Below are 14,994 nucleotides of genomic sequence, written 5' to 3' on the forward strand. Positions count from 1 at the left end.
GCTGTATAATAGGACCTCATTGTTTCTTTTAGGTCATTTTAAGGTTTGGGTTTGTTTTTTTTTTTCCAAATATGTATTTTACTGGAGGATTAAACATTTAGTTACTTCACTGCATTTCCATGGCTTAGAGCTGATGACATGAGAGATAACATAACTTTAAGTGAATACTCATTTTAGGCAATAAAAAAAATGTGGCCAGATTTTGATCATCTGAATGGAAGATATATTTCATGAATACATTTAGACCTAAGTTGAAGGGCTCCGGTCCTTTCACATATAACACTTGAAGAGCACAGTCCCTTTTCATACAAGTCGTTATGTGTATGCACAAAATAAAACTAAGTCGTTATGCAAACAAAACAGCTATCCAAAAAATGGCAACTAACAGGTGATCTTCCCATGGCTTGCAGGGTCTTCCTATCTTTAACCTCCTTCCTAAAATTATTTTCACATCACTCATAATAAAGATGGGATTACACGGATCCTTTAAGATTGAGAATTAATATGGTTACTCTGCTGACATTTAAAATATTCTGCCTGAAGTCATGTTTCTTGATTCATTTCCACAGTAATTAAATCTAAAGTCTAAGCCATAATGGGAAAGAAAAAGTGCCTCATTCACAACATCTGTCAGCAAGGACATACGTTAATTAAAAACTTTAGCAAACTTGTCTCTTTGCCACAAAGACCGACTCAGGAGCACAACAGGAAACATGGGACAGGCTCCCTGATCCCAGAAAGGAATGTCATGTGATGCTCTGAGAAGGCTGCTTCTTATCTGGCATGTCATTAGCTCCACTTTTCTTTTAACTGCTACACTCTTTCCATGGAGAGGGTGATGCTTGCCTGCGCTCCTTCTATGCTGTATGTTTTCCCGGCTAATGAGAGGGTTCTGAAGTCCTCTCTTTTACCCCATTTCATGTCTCTTGGTATTTTCGTTGCTCAGTGGAGTTCTACCATAATTTTTGGATAAATGTATGAGGATATCTTCAAGGCCTGACATGAGCATCTCAGCCATACGAAACATGTTTGGTTGTCATAAAAGACTTTTTTCAATAATAATCTCTCAACACTCACAGGGGAAGGTTCAGAATCTGAGTATAAAATCTTCTAATGTGCATTTAAACAGTACAAATGTCACCATGGATGGAACAAAGATGCCAGGTGAGGAGGGTAGAGCACATGATGTTACAGGCCAGAAACCCTAGAGGGCTAAAATGATTCAACCAGCATAAATTATCTGGAAGGTGAAACTGTTACTTGTTTATTTAAGGTAGGGGTAAGAGAGGACCCTTAAATTAGAAAGGTAATTTTTTCCAATCCGTAAATAAAGGGCATATCTGTCATATATATTTTGAACTATAAAACTACATATTTTGGAATAGCATAAAGGTTGTATGGACCTGACATTATATATACAACACATTTGCTAATGACATAACATTTATGAGGATTTAGTTTAGGATTGTGAAATAAAAGTAAGGCACTATAAATTTAATCCAAAAATACTAAAGATCTTAACTTCCATATCCCCACTACTCTAGTGAAATTCAAATCTGCCAAATTTATCCTTTGGTTTTGTGTCTCTGTGAGGGCTGCATGAGAGTGTGAGGGCTTGTCCATGTGTGTGTGTATGCGTGTGTGTGTGTGTTCGTGCGTGCATGTGTTTAAGGGAAATAGACGTGTTATTGTCTTGAATAACTGATGTCCTTTCCCTCTTTGGGTACTGTCTTACATCACAAGCCCATAGGTTTGTAAGCTCTGGCCACAGGGCAGAGCAGTTGAGAGAATGCGGCTTTGGAGCCAGCTGACCTGAGTTTGAATCCAGGCCCGTGCCACTTAGCAGCCAAGAGGAAGTTAATCTCATCCTGCCTCTTAGTGCCTGAGGCAAGTTAGTCAACCTCTTGGTGCCTCAGTCTTCCCTTGTGTAAAAATAGACATGCTAATGATAGTAGCCCTTCTTAGGAGTGTCTCCAGGATTAAATGAATTGATATGTGTAAAGTGATTAGATCAACGTTTGAGACACAGTGATCACTCTACGATATTTGTTAAGAAAATAAATATCAAAGGTCATGATCTTCCTGAGACAATCAAATCTAGGCAATTATGAGCCTCGTATTTTTTCTGAATATATTATGACATACGGTTTGACCCCAATACCATATATTAGAATCTTGTAAATAAGCTTTCAAATGCAATGTTTTATCTATTTAACGAAATAAGCTCTTTAAATACCACTTTGAAACTGTGCGTGTGTTTACAAATGCTGTGCTAATTATGGATGGATTGCATTCATTAAAGTAAGCCTGGATAGGTTTCTTATAAGTATTTTTTATGTTAATGTGTATTATTGTATGCCCTTACAAATAATCATAGAATTTGAGGTCAAGGAGTCACCTTAAAAATTTAGTCAAACCTGCTTCACCTTATGAATAATGAAACTGAGTTCTGCAGAGTGTTTCAGCAAAGACTACTCAGAAAATACTAGAGCCAGCACTAAAACACAGATGCCTTAGTTACATTTTTTTATCCTGTGCTATACAGTAGGACCTTGTTTTCCTTAGTTGTTTTTTTCTTTTTTTATAAATTTTATTTATTTATTTTTTATACAACAGTTTCTTATTAGTTATCTGTTTTATACATATTAGTGTATATATGTCAATCCCATAATTATTTGGTTATGTATTTGACTACTTCACGTCTGTTAGTTGAAACGTTATGTAAGTCATATGAGTCATAAGAACCATGTACTTTTTGAAATTGGAGACTGTGTGCAAGACCAGAGTGGTCTGCCCAAATCCTGAGACCTTGAAGAACAAACTCTAGTTCTAGAATGTTAACTCTTTAATTTCTACCTTATCTATCATGTTCACTATTGTATCTGGGCATTTGAGCACAGTGTCTGGTCCAGATTGAAATAAATATAAATAGTGGTTGAATAAACAAAGAACAGTCCAAATAGGAATTCATTCTGCTGCCTTCTGTTTTTCAGAACCGTGTAGCAACTTTTTCATCTGTTTTTAAAATTGTATTTTCAATTATGTTCTGAGATAGTAGTTCAGTTCTTACTTTTATGTCTAAGCCTTGTTTCCTAGGGTTGCACTTGGGTCTCCGTAGTTCAGTGGTCAGTCAGTGATTAGCCAGAAGTTGTGCTCAAACAGTTCAATCCAGTAAGGCTTTCAGCCTCTGCTGATATATCTGTGTATGGACTGGGAAACATGTTCAAATTCAGGAGTTTTCGTAGCCATCCTGCCTTTTCTTTCCACCAGGCCATATTAGGTCCTACTGGTCAACCCAGGATGTGTGGAAATTGATCAAAGCCCTCCATGGTTCTCTCATGTCCAGGATCTCATTGCCCATTACATTCATGGCTAGTCCACTGGTCTGGGGAGTGGCCCAAGTGGGAGTGCAGGCTCAGGCCAGCTGTGAGGTTGGCAGTCAGCATTTGTTTGCCTCCAAGGAAGCTAATGCTTCAGACTGCCTGGGAGTAGGCTTTTCTACTCTTCACTTCCAATGCACTCAGACCCTGGGGCAGCAAAGTTGCCAGTTTCCATCGCAGCCTCTCCCTGGTAGAGGTTTAGCTGAGAGGGGCGGGGTGGGAGCCGCCCCAGGCAGAAAGACCACAGACTCGCCAGTCAGCAGTTTTCCAAGAAGAAACTCTTTTCCACTTGTTGCTTGTCTTTGGCTTATTATTAGGGTCCTGAAATGGTTGGTTTTGACAATATTTTTCAGTGTCATGGTTTCGGGAGGAGGAGGAGGATTTGCAGAGCTCTTTGCTCTGCCATCTGATGGACAGTCCCAGCCTCCAGACAATGGCTGCTTCTGGGACATTACAAAACTACGTATATTTGAACCCTGTGCAGTTTATCATTGAGGTGGATCCAGGGATCCAGAATTTTTAAGAACTTTACAAATATTCCAGGACACACACTGGATTAAAAAAAAAAAAAAAAAAGCTAGTGTTTTAAAGGAGTTTGATTTTTATGTTTTTAAATGTATTAAAGTTTTTTATTTTATTTGACATCAATTGCAGTTTATTTTATGTTTGAATTATTCTAACCACCTTTCAGGCTATTTACTCTGGATAGTTTTAAAAGCTCACTGGGGTTATAATATCAATGTTGTTTTTGTAGTTTTAGTTTTTTCCTTATCTATATTAAATTTTTCTACTGTATAGTGCTTCTATCTGTTAAATTTTCAAATTATTTATGGATGAGAGAAACGTTATAGATACAAAGAAATAAAGCTTCATCTACCTGCTTGTTCAGAAGTCCCCTCACCAGAATAAGGTTCATGAGAGTGGGGACTTTTGTTATCTTGTTCACTGCTATATTTTAATTATCAGTACCTAGAATAATGCCTAGTTAGAGTAGGTTCTCAATAAATATTCAATGAGTGAGTGAATGAATAACATAGGTTTCTAAAATGTTCAAGTCCTATAAGGAAGTTTTGTGCATACATGGGCATTTGGAAATAAGCAAATGAAATTATTGCTCAGCTGTGACATATTTATAAGCAAAAGTTCCAGAAGATGAAAGTGAAAGTCTTGGAGAGGTTTCAACTCAAATTCAAAAACAAACAGGCCACAAACAATCCACTTTAACGCACAGTCTGAATCTGTCAACGAAAATTTTAGAGACAGACGTGAAATAAAAAGGTGTTTTTTAGGGCTGCAGCCCAGGAGACACAGATTCAACAGGCATTTGAATTGTGCTCTACCAGACTACAAAATGGGGGAGGCTTATAAAGGCAAAACCCCACAAGGTTACAGTTAGTTACATGAGTTGTTTATCAAGAATTATAATTGGAGCTGGCAAGAGGCAGGGTGCTTGTTAAGTGAGGATTGGTTGGGATCCCAAACGGTTGCATAGTTACAGTGGAAGACCTTGAGCCCATAGGTTGCAGCTGGCAGGTATTGTTCTGAACACGGCTAGGGGTGTCCTTGGGTCTGGTACAGCTCAAAGGAAGTTCAGGTCCCCAGTGGTGCAGAGACTTGTCGGAGACCAGGTCCTCAATGGCCGCCCGACTGCATTTTTGTATGCCTGAGCCATGATTACTCTATCATCATTTCAACTTGTCATTATACCCTCTGTACAGTTTTTTAAAATTTCAGACTCTCTCTTTTCTTACATATCCAGTATTGCTTATAGCTTCACACTTCCAACATGTGCTGCTACTTACAGTCTGTTGGACTGAAATGGCACAAGATCCTCTTCAGATTAGGAAGTTGGCAAGGAGTGGGTAGGTCTGACTCTGTAAGGAACTCTTAGCGGTTGCCTATGTTATAAGACCAAAACAATGATTCTCACAGGAGTCCCACCACAGACTAGGTTCTGGGATAGAGCCGGGGTTGAGGACTGCTTGACTAAAGTCTGCCTCATTTAAACCAGCCACCATTCAGGAATTGATTTTAATGACTTTGTGGTATGACTATAAGCCTGGTATAACAATCCTTTCTTTGAGTTTTGAAGTGTATGTGTATCGCCAAATTCTCCCTTGATCATCTGTGGCAGGAATTTATGAAATGGTGGCTGAATAATCGGCAGATTTTTATTTTTAAAAAGAAAGGGAGAATGCGTCCCCACTCTCAGTATCAGCGCTCAGTTGTTTCTTATGGAATCACCATTGAATGCTAAGAGCCATCTTGTCACAATGCGTTTGCAAAAAGCATATTTAGTAGGGACATTCAAACTTATATTTGATTAATAGGTGATTGGGACTGGATTGGAAAATAATAAAATTTGACTGGATTATAAAATGTCATGTTTTATCAAAAAATAATTGTGTCAGGAAATTTAATTGCCACTAAAAAGTAAATGAAAATGAAAATGCCAGTGCACTGTTATTTTCCCTTAAGAGGAACTCTAGGATTTTGTGTATATACAGTGTAGCAGTGTGACACCATATTGCTTAGTTGTCTGTCTGTAACTTTTATTTTCCTTATGTTACATTATTCTTCCATCTGTCATTCTATAATGGCTCTTTAAAGTTAAGATAGCTGGTATGCCATTAGCAAGACTAATCACGGTATGCTTCAGCATACAACCTACTTACTACCCTTAAGATACAGGGCTTTAATCATTCTATTTTAGTAAATATTTAATTCACAAGAGAGGGATTAAAAGGCCCATCAGCCTTATTTTTATTATCCTGCTGAATGTCATATTCTCAACATGAAGTTTACGTGTCGGGGAGTGTAACTTATGAAATGTTCTGCTTTATAAATAAGTGACCTTAATCAACTGATGTCGGTATAGGTTTTATTTCTCATGACTTTGTGGGATTTGTTTCTGAGTCACAAAGGTCATTTATGTCTTCCTTCTTTCCTTAGTCTTGTTTCCACTTTGGCTTTTTTTTTTTTTTTTTTTTACTTTTGATTGTACTAGTTGGAGAAGAGCTCCCATTATTTCATATTATCCCCTATTTCAAATATTGAAGTGAATAAGAAGCATTGCGGACATAGGTAATTGAAGCTTTCAGTTGTCTCTTGACTGTTGGAAAGGGATGTGTTTATGTAGAACAGCCCGAGCCGGAGCAGTTTCTCCATTATCACTTAGTGTTATCTCTTCCCTTGAGAGTTTCAGTGGTGTGTTTGCTGCATTATTTCAGTCCGTATCTGTGACAAGGAACAGTAATAAGCCCAGATGAAGTCACTGTCTTCTCAGGCATGCTAATAATTACGTGAAAACTTACCCCACTTAGGATGTTGTTGCTTCAGCTGCTGGTAGAGAGCACACGTCTATAGAAATCATGTGAGAGCAAATATCTCTTAACAAGATATCCACAGATGAACCACCACAAAAGAACTGCTCTTACTAGAGAAATCAAAGAATGACCTACAAAAAAACTTTCAACTTCCTGAACAAAATGTATGTGCTAATTTTAGGCTGTCTTCTTCATACATTTATGTGTGTCAGATTATTTTCCTACTAAAAAGTAGTAGTTTTGAGATCTGTTTCTTTTCCCTAATTTGTTTGGTATTTAATTTTGTTTTCAAGTACTAGTGACTTGAGATCCTATAAGTATGGAGCTTATCATTCAGAGCCGTTACAAGCTTTAGACACACCTTTCCAAATAAGTCACTTCTCTCAGTTCCTCAAATTATTAACTGAGGACCTAGACATATAAGTGTATGGAATATGTGCTTTTCATTTAATTTAATGAAATAACATGTAAATGAATCTAATTTAAATAGATTTAACTTCTGCCACAAACACGGGTTTTTAAAGTCAAGAAGACCTGGGATTAAATCCTTATTCCAGCAATTATTTTCTGTGCCGCTTTTAAGTTAATGAATCTCCAGGCCTCAGTTTCCTCATCTGTAAACCAGGAGTAACTCTCTCTCTCTCTCTCCGTAGGTGTTGTGTTAAATGACGTCACCTATTTGAATTCTCTATGCCCGGCAGATATTAGGTGTTATGCTTAATAAGTGTTACCCTGTTCTCCATGCTTTCTCCATTTTTACCTACGCTACTTAACCTTTCCTGTCCCGTGTTTGTCTAAAAGTGCCTCCTCTGAGACTCCTGAAATTGAGGAATTTTCCTGGTGTTCAAGATCTTAGAAGAAAAATCCCAGGATTAATACTTGTTTTCTAAAAGGCTTAAACTCTTTCAGTGACTTTGGGCTAGAAGGTCTGTAAGCTTTGCTAGAGCTCGACTAATAACTTCAGGGGAATCTAGGATCAGCTGAGCCTGGAATAGGACGTTAGCGCTCATCTGTGGTCCCCAGAGAGCAGTGCCTCAGCACTCAGCCAGTGGAACTTGGGAATGTCCAACTCTTGAATGCCCACAGACTTTACTGAATATCCAGTAAATAATGAGCCAGGACCCCACCTCAGGAAATGACCTGGGCAAATGTAATCATTAGCAGAAACATGTCACCATCATATTCATAGTCAAATGTAAACAGTTATTGAGTATCTACTATGGCAGTGTACCAAGCTAAGCAAAGGGAGACATAAACTTGTAATAATAATAGCAACTAAGAGTCAATGAGTTCTTGCTATGCACTAAGAACTACATGAAACATCCTATGTGAGGAACCTTTATTAATCCCCACAATGAGAATATGAGATAGATGAGGTCACATGCCTAAAACTATTATTATTAGAGTGGATCAGAGGAGAAAAGGAATCATTGTGGGTTGGGTGGTCCTGAGGGAGGTAGGATTTGAACTGTGTCTTGAGGGTGAGTACAATTTAGGTAAGTAGCAAGGAAGAGTTAGGAGGTCTTGACTAGGAATATCTAAGTGGTTAAGGCTAAGAATATTATTTATTAATTCATCATATGCGTTGGGTGTTTTCATTTCCATAACTGGTCTCGTAGTGTGTGTCACCTTCAACGACTCACATTCTTGAGCTGATATCATGTTTTTGAGATCTATGTTCATATACAAGGTCTAGTTCTCCCCTTTTAATAGCTGTATAGTATTCCTTTGTATGAATAGAACACAATTTACCTATTCCCCTCTTGAATTTTAGGTTGTTTCTGATATTTTGGTACTATAAGCAACAGTGTAATAGACATAGTCACATGTATAACTATGAACACAGTATGAAGGTACGTAAACGTATAAGTGGAATGGGTGGTATTTATATTTTCAACTTTACTAGGTGCTACCAGATTGCCCTTCAAAATAGCTATACTAATTTATATCCCACAAGCCACGCACACATGCTCCCATGTTTCCACAAGCCCCAATATTTGTACAATAAGAATTTTTACCAATCCAATGGGTTAAAAGTGCTATTTTCGCTTAATTTGTATTTTTCCAATAATAAGTGATATTGAACATCTTTCTAAGCATTGATTGGCCATCTTGGTTTCCACTTTTGGTAGCTGATCTTTATTGTCTCATATACTGAGGGTTTGCATATAACTGTGACTTTTAAAAATGTGACTTTATAAGGCACTGGTTTATGGTGTTTACGTTTCAGAAAAGAGGGTTTCAGGAGTGGTAGTTTTTAAAAAATATTTTTATTTGTTTTGTTTATTTTCTTTAGAAATGAAAGCACAGTGAAATAGGACAGAAGGGTCTCTCGGATTTGGAAAGAGAAGTGCACAGTGTTTTGACAGGAGCCTGTGATGTGATCTGAGACTTTTTTGAACTCCACTTTAGACAAGGGAAGGAAATTTCCGGCTGAGCCACAACGAAAACCTAATAGGTGATTAGGGAGATGATTGATGCCTTTGCACTTGGAAAATGAGGTACAGCAGGAACTAGTCCTAGAAAGGGCTTGTTTGCATTACAGAAGCCAGAGATGCAGGCAGCCCAGGCCTGAATGATGTGTGCAGAGCAGTTATGCCGAAACCCAGCAAGTTTATTTATGCTCCCAGAAGGTTGAGACACAAGACTCAAGGCTTAAGCTAGTGGTGTAGCCTCATATCGTTGAACTTGAAAGCCATGTTCAAGGAGAGAAACAACTCGGAATTAAACATGTGGATATGGAACAGATATCGTAGTTCTATCTCAGATTCTCTTTGCTTTTAAAGTTTACAAGTTTGTTAGGGCATTCTGTTCCCATACAATAGTGCTTCCCAAATCTCAGTCATTCATTTAACCACCCAAAGGTTTTTTTTCACAAGTGTCGCATGAACAATCATTTATTTTAGCCTTGACCTGGGCAGGGATGTTCATGAATTCATACAATTGTTATGTTTGTGTTTGTCCTAATGCACGTGAGTATAAATCCCAAGCTATTAAAAATCAATGCATTGTCAGTGTACCGCGTAAAAATTACTGTCTTCATCAAAGAGCTTACTGTACTCAGGTAAACACTGTCATTAAAAGGGTTTCAATCCTCCTTCTAACCTGAAATTTGGTTGTAGTGCTCCAGTCTCTAGCCCAGGGTAACAAACTGAAAGTCTTCCCAGGCTACTGTCTAATGAAAACTGGACTGAGAGGCAATAGAGTTTATGAAAAAGCAGCCAAAATACTGTAAACTTTTCTCCTGATCAGAAGATCACAGACGACAAAGAAGTTCAAATGCCCAGTGTGATACATTTATACCGGAGGGTAATGATCTCAAGTTCTATGGGCAAAATATATTATGCGCAATTACACCGCATTCTCTTCCATTCATTGAGCCCATCAGAATTTATGTGAATGTGAATGACATCTTTATAAGGATCAAGGGTGTAATTTATAAAACATATCATTTACAAAATTGGTAGCTGATTCGTAGTAACAAGTCGCATGTGATATTTCTCAAGTATCACAGCGTTGTTTTGGGGATTTCACTGCACTGAATCCTCTAAAATCTAACCATCGAGACAGCTGAGTGGACAGCAGGATGTCAGGTGAAGTAAGTACGGACAGTCCCTGGCTTAAGATTGTTTGTCTTAGGATTTGGGGACTTTACAATGGTGCAAAAGGAATACGCATTGAGTAGAAACTGTACTTGGAATTTTGCTCTTTTCCCAGGGCTAGTGATATGCAGCACAGATAATCTCTCGTGATGCTGGCAGGGCAGCCACAGCTACCATTCAGCCACGGGATCATGAGGGGAAACCACTGATACACTTAGAGCCATTCTGTTGTTCAGTACAGTATTTAATAACTGATATGAGATATTCAAGGCTGTATAAAATAAGCTTTGTGTTAGATGATTTTTATGCAACTGTAGGTTAATGTAAGTGTTCTGAATGTGTTTAAGGTAGTCAAGGCTAAGCTATAATGATCTGTAGGTTAGATGTATTAAACGCATTTTTGACTTACGATATTTTCAACTGAAAATGAGTAACGTAAGTGTTCTGAGCACTTGAAATTTATAGCATTCTTTAATAAGCTTTTTCTTTTTTAATATAGTGGCCTCATTCCTAGTTCGGTTTTATGACATAACCCTTGCCCTGATATAACTCTTTCTCACAATCCATTCTTGATATCTTACTAAATTTTATGTATCCATTTAGACTGTCTTAAATTCCTTTTAAAACAAGGTGGGGGGCTTCCCTGGTGGCGCAGTGGTTGAGAGTCCGCCTGCCAATGCAGGGGACACGGGTTCGTGCCCCGGTCTGGGAAGATCCCACATGCCGCGGAGTGGCTGGGCCCGTGAGCCACGGCCGCTGAGCCTGCGTGTCTGGAGCCTGTGCTCCGCAACGGGAGAGGCCACAACAGTGAGAGGCCCGCATACCGCAAAAAAAAAAAAACAAGGTGGGATGTGAATACTTAAGAATAAAATCACATAAAGCATTCCCTACAGGCTAGACTCAAGGCTTTTCCTAAATCTACCCTTAGCACTCATCAAATCAAGTTGAATAATACTGATTTGGAGTTTTTTCTAACAGCAGAAAAAAAAAATCTAGTCTCTTACACATAAGAACTGAATTTATGTGTTTTCAAAGTGATGTCTGTCTTCTCAACTATTTGAGAAAATAATGGCATGATATTTTTGTATGCTTCAGAGTTTGAAAATCACCTTGACTGCTGTCTTGCTCTAGAAAATAGAAATACAATAGATATCATCTGTTGTTCAGTTTCTGTTCCCTAATTAAATTTTATAACAAATTCAGAGATGGAGTCTTTGTAACAGTTAGTTTTTCTTGATTTTGTGATAAAGATTTTTTTTTTCTCTTGGAAAGAACAAAAGTGAGAAAAAGGCATATTAGAGCTGTCAAGAGATATTATTTTTGCCAGAAAAGGAGGGGGCGCCTTCCTCTTCACAAGAATGAATTGATTTTACAGCAGCTGCTCTTGAAATAGATACATTTATTGAAAACTCCTACTGATCTCCAATCCCTATATAAAAAGGAAAACCGTTTTTTCTATAAGAAAACAGAAATCTCACGTACATATATGCAAGTCCATGTGGTCAAATATTACATGGTCATAAAGTCAAAAGGCAACTGAGGCAGCTGTGTAGACTTGCCATGGGTTCAGCTTGACCACGTGAGAAATGTGTGGGAAGCCCAAATTCCAACAAGCATTTGCTAAGTTTAATCTTTTTCCTCTGGGGTTGGATTACATAAATATGATTTTATTGCCCATGTTAATAATTTTAAAGTTGCTAATAAATTGTGTGGTTCCTGAACAAGAGTATAGATGCCCTACGTAATTGGAAATTAATTCTAAATCATGAAGCTTTATTTGGGGGGCTAAATAAATCTATTTTTAGAAAGTAATACTATTTGATATTCATGTAGTCTGTTATAACCTCCCCAAAGGGCAATACTTGACGTTCCTTTATAAATTAAACCCTTATGTTACTGAGGTTACGGTTTCAGATCATAATGGAAAATGGAAACTATTTTGTTTCTATTTACGGCAAGGTAAAAGAAAGTTATGGGTTTTTTTGCAATCTGCTTTATATAGTTTTATGATAAATGTGTCTGTGTCTTTTGCCACCTTCACTCACATCGCTTGAATAACAAAAGAATGAAACACTAACAATCTTGGTGTGGACTCTGGGATGAAAGGAAAATGAGAAATATCCCATATTTTAAAAAGCTTTAAGAATTTGGGGCTGCTGATATATTAGTGCTAATGAAAAATGAATTTATGTGTGTGTATTTTTTAAATTTTGAGTGTAATTTAAAAATTAGTAATTGCCCTTTGAATATCGTTATCTCCAACTAAATGTTAAAATGGTATTAGCACATTTTGCTAGTATGTTGCTGAACTCTGCTAATTTCTTCCTAGAGTTTGATTAGTAATGGAAGCAAAATTTTGATTTAATTCATTTTATCACAATCAAGAAAAAGCAAAACTAAAAGATCTTGAAAGAATCTGGACCTATGTGTGTGGAAGATAGGGGAAAAAAGAAGCTTTCTGATTTATGGAAGGTTCGATGAAGTAAAGGCATATGTCAACTTTCATATCTCATGGACCCCTCGGCCAGGGTGGTTGGTAGGGGTCTTCCAGGCAGGAAGAGCTTTCTCTCTCCTACAGAGGCAGGCCTTCTGCTCGCTAGATCATCTGGACTCAATATTTTCCTTGGCAGCTAAAAGAAAAGTTGCTACAAGGAAGTTAGTCTGTACTCCCCATAGACGTTGACCTCTCCTCCAAAGGAAAATGCTTGGCAATCTGATATTCTTGCCATGCCCTTCCAAAAAATAAATAAATGACTACTGAGGCAGCATTCTTATTCACATATAAAAGAAACCTTTTGTGCCATTATCCTCGTGTGGCCTTATATCTCTGTTAGTACCAAGATATCTAAGAGCAAAATATAGTATTTCAACTTAGGTCAAAAATTTTATTGAAGAAGGCTTCCCTGGTGGCGCAGTGGTTGAGAGTCCGCCTGCCAATGCAGGGGACACGGGTTCATGCCCCGGTCCGGGAAGATCCCACATGCCGCGGAGCGGCTGGGCCCGTGAGCCATGGCCACTGAGCCTGCGTGTCCGGAGCCTGTGCTCCGCAACGGCAGAGGCCACAACAGTGAGAGGCCCGCGTACCGCAAAAAAAAAAAAAAAAATTTATTGAAGAATCTGAACAAGTATCATAACATTGTTTTTTCCATATATCAAGACATATACCTGAGGTCTAGAATATGTTTTTCTGTTGAACCCATGTGGAAAGGGAAGCTAGGTATCTTCTAGTCCAAAACTTGGCAAAATCTTAGGTAGGTGAATATAGGCTAATAAAGTAATTATTTCTTAATCTAGATATTGTACTTAAGTCTATACCAGCCCTTTAATTAAGTTTGGTGGAAGGTTTTTCAGTGGAACGTTCTTCAGTGGAAGGTTCTCTACTTGAATGTAACGTGATGGTTTGCAAGAGCAGGCATGCTGGAGTAAAACAGGACATTCCTTTCTTGAGCCTGAACTGATTCCACTGTGAGAAGATGTGCTTCTCTGAGCAACAGTGAGAATTTAAACAGAAATGACTGGGGCAAGGTTAGATCCCTGTGTTTGAGGAAATAGTCTAAATAGATCCCTGTGTTTGAGGAAATAGTCTAAATGAATTTGGCACCCTTATAAGACTTACGACCCAAATAAAATAACTAAAACGAAAAAGTAAATTGCAATGAACTTTTTTAACATTACTCTTTGACTTGCTTTTGAGGCCAAAGATATAGATATTGAGCAATATATAAGTGTATATATATGTATATAAATTATTTAATATTTGCTTCGCTTAGACCTAATTTGATCTTGTGTGTAAATTACACCTTGATTCAGATGACCCAATCATTGTGACTTGTGATATACCCATTCTTACACTACTCTTTCAACAACTATGTTTAATATTAAGTAAAAAAACAAAAACAAAATTCCATCGTGTTATCTTGTCAAAATGAGACAAATTGAGAAACGGAAACTAACCATATGTTGACACGTCAACTTCCCCCAAATATGCCGGAGTACTTACTTTGCTCATTACTTTCATGGGTTGGTGAAGGACCACAAGCTTTTGGTACAGAATAAAGTGTTATTTTTCAAGCCTTGATTGTTATTCTCCTAAAAGTCAGTTTTCAAACCACCTCCATTTCTGTGCACTTGTAACTTTTCATATTAATGATATTTTAACACTGAAACATTTGGAAAGGAATTTAGAGATTACCTAGTGACCCTGCCAACCAAGGCAGGAATTCTTTATACAACATCCCTGACAGATTATCAGCTAACCTTTACTTGTGCATTTCCAATAGGAGGGAGGTTGTCACTTTGTGTATCAACCCATTCCATAGTCGGACGGACAGCTATACATTTTATAAAATTTACCTTCATGTTAAGCTGAACTCTGTCACTCTAGAACTTCCGGTCATTAATCCACTCATCTGCCTAGATCAACATAGAGTAAGTCAGTATCTCCTTCCTTTTGTCAACCCTCAAGTATTTGAAGATGGATGCCATGTTCTGCTTAATTGTTTAAATCCCTTTAAGATGTAAAATTACATGCCACTCCTTCTGCCCTTCCTAAAATAGATTGCCACCATCTCTCAATGCATTCTTTGTTTTTATGGCCTTCATAAATAACTACAAACAGAATTAAACACCATGTTCTAAATGGAATATGAACACAGAGTAAAATAGGACAAAGGTCTGCATATCCCT

At 37.8% G+C, this 14,994-nt stretch overlaps 1 protein-coding gene across 8 annotated transcripts in view; it reads left to right on the forward strand.

Annotated features, from left to right (window-relative positions):
- INPP4B (inositol polyphosphate-4-phosphatase type II B) overlaps positions 1-14,994 on the forward strand; it is a 701,292-nt gene that overhangs the window by 658,920 nt on the left and 27,378 nt on the right. The window lies entirely within an intron of this gene.

The sequence above is a fragment of the Delphinapterus leucas genome, chromosome 5 (assembly GCF_059928025.1).
Source record: "Delphinapterus leucas isolate spDelLeu-1000000601 "Yukka" chromosome 5, BTC_Dleu_Yukka2, whole genome shotgun sequence".
Taxonomy (NCBI): domain Eukaryota; kingdom Metazoa; phylum Chordata; class Mammalia; order Artiodactyla; family Monodontidae; genus Delphinapterus; species Delphinapterus leucas.